The sequence below is a fragment of the Coregonus lavaretus genome (assembly GCF_964263955.1).
Source record: "Coregonus lavaretus genome assembly, chromosome: 8".
Classification (NCBI taxonomy): domain Eukaryota; kingdom Metazoa; phylum Chordata; class Actinopteri; order Salmoniformes; family Salmonidae; genus Coregonus; species Coregonus lavaretus.
Genome location: NC_139995.1, coordinates 23,145,704 through 23,156,881, shown reverse-complemented (window position 1 = coordinate 23,156,881; position 11,178 = coordinate 23,145,704). Strand labels below are relative to the sequence as shown.

General features: G+C 40.8%; 1 long non-coding RNA gene across 1 annotated transcript; it reads right to left on the bottom strand.

The window, feature by feature from the left end:
- Window positions 1-5,207: 5,207 nt before the first annotated feature.
- Window positions 5,208-10,660, bottom strand: LOC311133229. Its single transcript, XR_014613569.1, has 3 exons — window positions 6,629-10,660; window positions 6,074-6,127; window positions 5,208-5,992 (listed from the first exon to the last, which is right to left on the bottom strand). It is a non-coding gene; the product is annotated as an uncharacterized lncRNA (long non-coding RNA).
- Between the last annotated feature and the right edge of the window lie 518 nt (window positions 10,661-11,178).

Sequence of the window (11,178 nt, the reverse complement as noted above, 5' to 3'; positions counted from 1 at the left end):
TGGTTCCACCCTCACAAATATCCCTCCCACTGGACTAAATGTATCTTTATCATAACCATGTCCATCAATGCAAGGCTCCGGCTCCGAGCTCCTCACAACACCTTCTACCCCTTCCATTCAACCCCAGAACTTCAACTGGCGTCCGGGTCACTCTGTTTAAACTTGACACCAATCTTCCTCAACATATTTCTAGCTTCAACAGATTCAAACCTATCCTCTGCCTCCCTCAGTCTTTTCAACCTCCTCTCTCTTTCCTACAATCCCCCTAATTAAACAATTACCCGACTCCTGAAAATATTCAACTTTTCCAAGCCACAATCTATTTTTAGAGAGACATGCTAAGCCGTGTGCTCCACTCCGGAAATAAGTCTCAGAACTTCCCAGCAGCTAGCTAACATAGGCTCTGTGTTTTTAGCTTGCTAAATAAATAGCTACATAAATAGATACGTTAGCCTATTAGCCACATTATGACTGACTTGTAATCATTGCCCTTGCTAGTTTGATTGTATTGACATTCCCAGTCTTAGTTACATTAGTTTTTGTCCAAAATATTGAGTAATTGAAACTGAAACAGTGCATCCCAAATGGGTGGAGGTAGCAAACAATGTACCAGGCTTATGTGATTTACAACCTGATAGCAATATTTTTTGGACTACCAAGAAATGTATTGTTGAATTATATTAAGCATGCATTGAACTGCATCCATCTATTCTGCCAACAATGCCTTCCTGTACATCATGAATTTTGAGTCAAATGTAACTTATTTTTAAAACCTCGTATAAAGTTTGTTTTGTGGCATAAACTGGGAATTTCACATTTTAAACTGATATTATGATTGTTTGTTTGTTTCATATCTGCAAAGTACTTAAAACGCTGTCAGTTCCACTTTGTCACGACTCACAAAAAGAGTGTGCTGGTCCTGGGGAGATCCTCACGCCACAAGGCTCATTCTGTTCAGAGGTCAAAAACGGAGAACACCAATGATAGAGAGAAGAAACCAGTCGTGTTCGGCCTATTCTTATAGGAGTGAACAATTCCTCTGCACCTTCTCACACTGGAGAATGCCAGCATTACAATATTTTCTTAAGGATGTAATTTAGTGGTAAAAACAGAGCACCGCCAGGATAGCCTCTGCTCCTTATTTCTCTCAGGGGCAGGGGCATTGATAATTTTACTAACACCTGACCAGGGCTGGATTAAGAAATCATAGGTGCCAGGGCTCTGGGTTTTCATAGGATTCCGCCCTTCCCAGCACACCTTCATTTTCTGTAAACAAATCGATGCACAAAGATGCAATTTAGTGCGTGTTAAATTTACTGTTGAAGAAAAAGGCCCTTTATAATAAAGCCACAATAACATTTGCGATGTGGCATCAGTGGCGTGTATCATTGATGCCAAGGGAAGCCAGGCTTCCCCAAATATTTTACCAATACGAAAATAAAAAGTATATAATCATTATCTTTCATTTCTCTGTGTTATCATAATTTTCTGTCAATTCTCAAGTGGCTGAATCTCACCAGAGAAATAATCAGAGCGAGGGAAACAGCGCCCCTCTGTCTCAGTATGTGTTGCCCATGTCTCTGTTGCTGTCTGGAACAAAACAGTATGGCATGTTGCCGCCCTAGCATTTGATTGATTGATGCCAGCAAGCATTTGGCCTCCCTTGATAAAAAATAAAAAATATATATGGGTTGCAGCAGCAAAACACCTCCCAAGGGAGGCCAGTTTGGATTTGGCTTCACACCAATCAAATATAATCCTGGGCAAAATGTAATCATCAGAGAAACGTCTCTTTCTGGTCTGCTTGTGTTGAGGTCCTGCAGTAGCTAGCTTGCTAAATCGACCCTTTCCTAAGCCATGGATGGAGATGGGGATTTAGACTTGTGGTTTTCACTTAATTCTCTGTACAGGCCAATGCTTATGACAGTGATTCTGATCTAACCATGAATTAATTTACTGAACAACAATAGAAACGCAACATGTAAAGTGTTGGTCACATGTTTCATGAGCTGAAATAAAAAAATCCCTGACATTTTCCATACGCACAAAAAGCTTATTTCTCTCAAATGTTGTGCACAAATTAGTTTACATCCCTGTTAGTGAGCATTTCTCCTTTGCCAAGATAATCCATCCACCTGACAGGTGTGGCAGATCAAGAAGCTGATTAAACAGCATGATCTTTACACAGGTGCACCTTGTGCTGGGGACAATAGGTGGCCACCCTAAAATTTGCACTTTTGTCACACAACACAATGCCACAGATGAAGTTTTGAGGGAGCATGCAATTGACATGCTAACTGCACGAATGTCCACCAGATCTGTTGCCAGATAATTTAATGTTCATTTCTCTACCATATGCCGCCTCCAACAACATTTTAGAGAATTTGGTAGTACGTCCAACCGGCCTCACAACCGCAGACCACATGTATCCACGCCAACCCAGGACCTCCACATTCGGCTTCTTCACCTGCGGGATCGTCTGAGACCAACCACCCGGACAGCTGATGAAACGGTGGGTTTGCATAACCGTAGAATTTCTGCACAATCTGTCATAAACCGTCTCAGGGAAGCTCATCTGCGTGCACGTCGTCCTCACAAGGGTCTTGACCTGACTGCAGTTTGGCATTGAAATCAACTTCATTGGGCAAATGCTCACCTTCAATGGCCAATGGCATGCTGGAGAAGTGTGCTCTTCACGAATTAATCCCGGTTTCAACTGTACCGGGCAGATGGCAGACAGCGTATATGGCGTCGTGTGGGCGAGCGTTTTGCTGATGTCAACGTTGTGGAACAATAGCCCAGGCCAATGGAGCGACACACAGATCATACAATATCAGGAGGAAAAAATATATAAAATGTTATATAACACGTTATGTTTTCAGTTTGTGATATAGGCGAGTACAGAAAAGTTAATTTTGACATTTATGAAGAAAAACTTTTATAACATTAGCAGCTATGTTGACACTGCCATGTTGATCGCAGATGCAACTCCCCCGACTTCACTCGCTGACTTTCGTTTACAGTCGGCTTCGTTAGGCTTACCGCTCGAACACACCCACAGTTAGGGCTAGGGCTTGATTCAATCAGATCCGCTTTAGCCAACATCCGCATAGCAGTTGTTTTGGCGGTGTCAGAGGTGGAACTGCATTAGAGCTGTCAAATCCACAAGTGGCTACCGGCATTATACCTAAAGCAGACATTGCCATTTGCTGCACGGAGTCACATTAACAGAAATCCCATGCAGCCTTGTTTACAAGTTTGAACACTGGAATGAGAGATGTAATGTACACCTCGATTAAGATGATAGAAATCCTCATTATTTAGTTCTACTGATTTTTTAATTTGAGCATATTTATTTCTATATAGCCTACACTTTCTCGTTCTGAACTTCTAATGCGAGTGGGGCAGGTGTGGCTTTGTGACAACGATCACAAGAGCAGCTGCTCACCGATTTGACTGCTCCAATGCAGTTCCACCACCAACACCGCTTAATCTGATTGAATCTAGGCCCTAGACTTTTGCTCAGCAGTCTAACAAAGGGCGCGTTCAAGTGGATCACTTTTGTCAAGTCGGTCACTGCCTTCCAAAGTGTGTTGCATTATGGGGATAAAAATGGTCAACTTCTGTCTACATGATGACTGCATAAACTTTACAAAAACCATGTGATCTAAGGTCATGAAGTTTTGACTGCAGTTGACTGCAAGTTTCTGCAGTTGCTATTCATTAACTATGGGAGGCTCTATACAGGTTGTTTTTGTTTGACCCACGCGAGCGTGACCAAAGACATGACTGAAACGGTAACCAACTTTGCCGCAATTCATGTGTTGACTTCAATGTACAACTTTATGTGATATTTGAGGCTCGCTCACCAATTGAATTCATAGTACAATGTACACACATATATTAACAGTTTGTGAGTGTGTAATATGGGGGTTTTGACATTACAAAGAAAAACATTTATAAACAACGGCAACACTGCCATGTTGCATTTTTCCTGTTGCAGATGCACCTCCCCCAACTTTACTCTTCGACTTTCGTCTGCAGTCGGTTGCTTCAGCCTTACCACTCAAACGAGCCCAATGTTTGTTGTGCATAGGAGACCTTGGTTTGAACCCAGTCAGTCACATTCATCCATTGGTTCTTCTGGAGCCATAGCAAAATAAAGTTTACTTTTGCTTTATGACATTGAGCATGAAAAGATCTTGCAGAACAATAAGAGTACTTAGAAAACGATTGTACAACGTCCTTTTTAGTGCTCCGGTCCATATTACTGTATTTTAAATGTTTATCTCATGGGACTAATACCCTAACTCACTAAAGCAGAGGGCTAACAATAGTTCCAGCAGTTTACATTATAGAAAATCAAAGTACCTTTTGTGTGTCCTGTTTGTTTTTCTGGTGTTCCTTACAACCCCTCTCCCATTCCTTTCCCCAGCCCAGCTCTGGACTTGATCAATTTTCCGACTCGCTGGAGCGTTTCTTCTCCCACGGTACAGCTGACAGGCCTCCATACTTCCCTGCTTGGCTTCTCCTAACAACATCTCACCAGGGACAGGTAGGAACAGTGTCAGAACACAGTGTCAGGTGTCCATACCGTAGTTCTCCCTGATAGCCTTGTATGGCCCAGCCCAGCCACCCCTTGTCAACATGCTCTCACTGAGATGCCAGAGCTGGGGATGACAATGGACAGGTGCAGATATAATTAGATTCACATGCAGTTTCTCTCTCCTGGTAGGAAAAGGAATTTCCACTGTGAATGAGTGATCTCTTACATGAAGATTACATGCATATGTTGTTTTGGATAGTAATTCTATCTAATCAGTAATCTGTGAGGTTCTTTTCTGGGTCATGGTTCTAAGCATGGTTTCATCTTTTGCCTTAGGAGGGAAGCAGAGTCTTGATATACACAGATTGTTCAGATTTACACATTTGTCAAAACAACATTTTGTCTTCCCAGGTGTACTGATGGTTCATTCTATATTGCAGATATCTGTTTATGTATCCTCTTTACAGGCTTTCATAGCTGTTTCCATTGATCTCTTCATGTGAAATAATATTGCCTCACACTTAATAGCACACAATTTAATTCCCCCAATCTACTTTGGTAATGGCTTGGACACCACGTATACAAATGATATCTAACAACAATTGATTAAAATATGCATTTATTTAGATATTTACACAGACATTTAAAAAGTAGGCCTGCCTATATATTTCTAAATCAGTAAGTTGGATATTTAAATACAGGTAATACAGGTCAGGGATAATTCCCTATACTATTTGACTTGGGAGTAGGCACATTACAAATAAATATTGTAAAATGAGTTGTTTGCAAATCTTCAAAAAGTACATTGTCAAAATATTATACAAATATTTTCCATTGCACCACATAATATCATTTAGTATATCAACTTAAATGACCTCTCATAGTTCAAGTTTTACCACTGTTAACTGTCAAAGTGGGAAATATTTCCTTTGGACAATTCATGGCTTATAAAGTACTGTACCTATGCAGTTTAAGATCTATGATGCTACGAAGATAATTAGCTAAATGAAATACTGAGCACCATTCTTACAAAGCACCAATAAGAATGTAGGCAATTATATTATCCTTTAACTAATAGAATAAGTGTTAGACGTTTTTTTGTTAAAAATCAAGAAATACTGTGAAACAAATCTTAGGAAGACTCACAAATCATAAATCAAATGGTTTGACAAAGCAGAGAGAATAACAATATTATAATAAAATCCTTCTTTCACAAAGACCTTGGAATTCTATATTTCCAGTATTTAAAGTTTTTATAATTCCCCCCACCCCATGAGATAATGATTAATAATATCTGGCCTTGCATTTTGTCATTCATTATAGATAAGACCCAGGCTTCTCCTGTCTGTCTGCTCCAGCTCTCCTGGCGTTGGCCTGATGATGCTACAGTACATCCCAGGGCTACATCCCTGAGCCTTCCTCCACCGTAGCCTCACTACCAGGGCTCTGAAAACAAGACACAGAAAAGAAAATATTATGGACTGTGCACCTTGTTTTCCATAAACACTTGGAAAACTTGGAACTTACCGAGTTCACCCCTGCCCCAGTGCCGACATTCAACAGCATCTTTGAACTGTCCTTCTGCGAATTCAGAAAGTCATGTAATCCTCACCAATTGTGTTACACGTAGATGGCTTTACTGTTTTACAAAATATAAAGTACTGCATATTATTTCTGTCTGTTGGTGAGTTAGCCACAGTTGTTCAAGTTCAGGACTAGCAACAGTTCTCATACTAGAAATGTGATATTTCAGGTTGGTGCAAATGAAACAGATAACAACGTCAGGGTCAATGTCCTGACCTGTCTTTGTTCCCTTGTATGCCAGAGTGCGGTAGTGGTAGATGCACCACTGCCCTGGAGGATCAACTTACAGAGCAGTGTTTCACAGTCTATGGCCCATATATAGTGATACTTTTTTTTAGGAGAGACCAAGTTCGTTGAAACAGATTGAATCAGTTCTAGCTTTGACTTAGCCATCCTAAAAGGAGGAACACTGTAACGTGAATTTGAGTAATACTATAAGTATGACTGACCCATATGTTCTGTCTATACTCCAGTGTGTGTCTGCCAGTTTGAACTCACGTAGTGTGAGTTGGCCTCCAGTAGCTCCTCAGCCTCACTGTCCTCCATGCTGCAGCCTGCAGGGAAACACTCTGCAGCACGCTTCTCTCTCACTGGTCTCAGGAAGTTAGCTGCTGTGGATTTCCTCAGCAGAGCTACAAAAACAACAAAAAACCCACAGAGGAATATTTGCACTAACACACATAGGAATAATGTCCTAAGTAACTAAAATAGCAATGTCAAATGTAATACCTGATGACAATAGTGATAATAGTGATAGAACCAAGTCAAAAAATATTAAATCAAATATGAGTCAATTTTTACTCCACAGCATTTCTTTGTTTTTTTTAAATCCTTGCAACACCATCACTTTGATATGGATCACCAGCTTTGAGTCTTACAGAGAGACAGATGTTAAAATAACATACTTGTATAGCCATTATAAAGTGCTTTGTGGCAATCCAATTACAAATTCCATTATTTTTTTTCTATTCAGTACTACCTGAGTGCTCTTGAAACACCTGCAACTGAGCTGCCTCCAGTTTAGGGGTTTAAAGATACTTATAATACACATAATATATGGACTCTTACCTGCTTCACAGATGTAGGTCATGAGTACCATAGCCAGCAGTGGCACAGCAATATCCATTCGCAGCCCCATTGCCTCTCAACAAGCAAAGTGCAATGCCTCTAAAAGCCCTAGCTATTTGTATGTTACCTGAGAAAACACCACGCCCCCCAAGCACCTCAACAACACCGTTCATTGTGTGTGTGTGTGTGTGTGTGTGTGTGTGTGTGTGTGTGTGTGTGTGTGTGTCTGTGTAGACTCTAGACAGGTGGAACAGGGCCAAAGAGGGTGCTCTATTTCTAAGCATTTACCTGTGGATGTGCCACGAGCAGCTTAGTTTCAGGTCAAATTAGCTTGTTTAATAAGGAAAAATATATTTAAACAATCACACAATACTGCACTAAACAAACTGAAGAGCAGACACAAATGTAACATGGTGTGTATCCATGCAAATCTCCATCGCCATACCAGTTATGACACAGGCTAGTTGTAAGTAACTTATTTCTGTCGTTGCATTTAAAAAGTAGAATTTGCTTTTCTGGTTGAGCTTATCGTTAGTTATCGGCTAGTTGTAAGTAGCATATTTCTGTCTTTGCATTTAAAAAGTAGAACTTGCTTATCTGGCTGAGCTTATCGGTAGTTATCGGTTTCTACAGTATAATATAAAATAGGATACTTCCACTGCTGTATTTAGCCGCTTTGTAAAGAATAGCAAGTTGATTTCTATTACTCAGCTATTACTCAGGACTGGAGTCAGGACTGAATGTGGGCACTTTCATTATAGGTCTTCCGTTCGCTGTACCCTTCAGTTCAGCTTCACCAAGGCAACATTGAAACAATTTGGCTCCTGTGTAGCGGAGCACTACAAATTGGATCCTGAAGATTCTTTAGGATTAAGCACACGGGAGGTTGATAGTGGTTTGAGGACAAAGAGTCTTCTTGTGCTGCAGTGTTGCATTACTCTACCCCCATAATTAAGGGGCCAAAGAATTTAGTGAGGGCACAGGGGACTATGTCTAATGGTGTCTCGCAATGCTTAACAAACCCCCTAGTCGATATAATTAGCATAATAAAAAAATCCCCAGAAAAATCTGTCAGTTTACGCTAGAGATATGTTTTTTTGCATTGGATGCATCTTAATCAACCGCATCCGCCGATATCGCACTTCCGCATCTGCGGTGAAAGGTGACAGAGCTAGAGCAGTGTTTGTCAGACCATGAGACATCTCGAAAATCGGTCTTCTCACAAAATTGTCTGTAGCATCCAAACTATTATGACCCCTCTATGGAAAGGTGAGAATCTCACGAACACGTACATATCAGTTGGACGCCCACGTACATGTCACTAGGATGCCCACAGGCCTCACAAGATTCATCTGAAGGTCCCCTGGTATAAGTTGAAAATATTAATGGAAGTATACATGGAGACTGTTTAGTGCCAAAAATAAGGGGTTAAATACATGTAAAGAAAAAGAATACGAAAAAAAAAACATAACAAATGTTTCCTAATCTTTCTTGTATCTCTCAGATATAGGACAGATACTTCCTTTTGATTTTTTTGGGGGACTATCTGTTGTTCCATGTAGTAAATCTGTTATTCAATGTGTTTGAATGGGCTAATAGCAGTAAGGCCAAATAAAAATGTTAATCAAATAATTTTGTATATATGTTTTTTATACTTCAAGAGGTCTTAAAATTCCAAATCAAATCAAATCAAATTGTATTTGTCACATACACGTGTTTTAGCAGATGTTATTGCGGGTGTAGCAAAATGCTTGTGCTTCTAGCTCCGACAGTGCAGTAATATCTAACAAGTAATATCTAAAAATTTCACAACATATACCCAATACACACAAATCTAAGTAAGGAATGGAATTTAAGAATATATACAAATATGGACAAGCAATGACAGAGCTGCATGGACTAAGATACAGTAAAATATTATAGAATACAGTATATACATATGAGATGAGTAGTGCAAGATATGTAAACATTATTAAAGTGACTAGTGTTCTATTTCTTAAAGTGGCCAGTGATTTCAATAAGCAACAGCAGCCTCTAATGTGCTAGTGATGGCTATTTAACAGTCTGATTGCCTTGAGATAGAATAGCTAGTTGATCCTTGATGTGACTTTCTTAAAACAATTCCCCCCGGCTTAGACAGGCCTTAGACTCTGTGTTAACAAAACCATTACTCATAGCCATCGAGTATTCTTAGGTCAGGGACTGAGTCTGAATCATTCTCTCGTGCATTTCACTATTCTCTCAGGGCAAAAATCCTACTCTCATGAAACCATTCTATTTGATACCTTGGAGAATTTGCATGGTTGGTCAAAGTTGGTCAAGATGGCGCTGGAGGAGATGGCTGCCATTTTACGGCCCTCTAACCAATTGTGCTATTATGTGTGTTTTTTCGCGTTATTTGTAATTTATTCTGTACATAATGTTTCTGCCACCGTCTCTTATGACCAAAAAGAGCTTCTGGATATCAGGACAGAGATTACTCACCTCGTATTGGACAAAGATGTTTTCTTCAACGAGTCGGACGCAAAGGATATTCTACAGACACCCGACAAGGCCCAAATCCCTGTCATTCGCATGAGAAAGAGACAGAGATATCATGGACATAGGTCGGGGTGCCTTGTAACGATCCGACGGCGAGCAAGTAATCTGCCTCTTCCATCAATCCTATTAGCCAACGTACAATCATTTGAAAACAAAAATGGATGACCTAAAATCAAGGATATCCTACCAACGGGACATTAAAATCGGTAATATCTTATGTTTCACCGAGTCGTGGGTGAACGTTACATCGGCAGGATAGAACGGCTGACACCGGTAAGACAAGGGGTGGCGGTCTGTGTATATTTGTAAACAACAGCTGGTGAATAAAATCTAATTCTAAGGAAGTCTCAAGGTTTTGCTCGCCTGAGGTAGAGTATCTCATGATAAGATGTAGACCACACTATTTACCAAGAGAGTTTACTTCTATATTTTTCATAGATGTTTATTTACCACCACAAACCAATGCTGGCACTAAGATTGCACTCAATGAGCTGTTTAAGGCCATAAGCAAACAGGAAAACGCTCATCCAGAAGCAGCGCTTACTAGTAGCTGGGGACTTAAATGCAGGGAAACTTAAATCCGTTCTACCTAATTTCTACCAGCATGTTAAATGTGCAACCAGAGGAAAATAAACTCTACTCCACACACAAAGTTCTCCTTCGCCTTCCATTTGGCAAATCTGACCATAATTCTATCCTCCTGATTCCTGCTTATAAGCAAACACTAAAGAAGGAAGCACCAGTGACTCGGTTAATAAGGAAGTGGTCAGATGACACAGATGCTAAGTTACAGGACTGTATTGCTACCACAAACTGGAATATGTTCCGGGATTCTTCCGATGGCATTGAGGAGTACACCACATCAGTCACTGGCTTCATCAATAAGTGCATCGATGACGTCATCCCCACAGTGACTGTACGTATATACCCCAACCAGAAGCCATGGATTACAGGCAACATCCGCACTGAGCTAAAGGGTAGAGCTGCCGCTTTCAAGGAGCGGGACTCTAACCCGGACGCTTATAAGAAATCCCGCTATGCCCTCCGACGAACCATCAAACAGACAAAGAGTCAATACAGGACTAAGATTGAATCGTACTACACCGGCTCCGAAGCTCGTCGGATGTGGCAGGGCTTGCAAACTATTACAGACTACAAAGGGAAGCACAGCCGCGAGATGCCCAGGACAGGAGCTTACCAGACGAGCTAAATCACTTCTATGCTCGCTTCGAGGCAAGTAACACTGAAGCATGCATGAGAGCATCCGCTGTTCCGGATGACTATGTGATCATACTCTCCGTAGCCGATGTGAGTAAGACTTTTAAGCAAGTCAACATTCACAAGGCTGCAGGCCAGATGGATTACCAGGACGTGTACTCCGAGCATGCGCTGACCAACTGGCAAGTGTCTTCACTGACATTTTCAACATGTCCCTGACT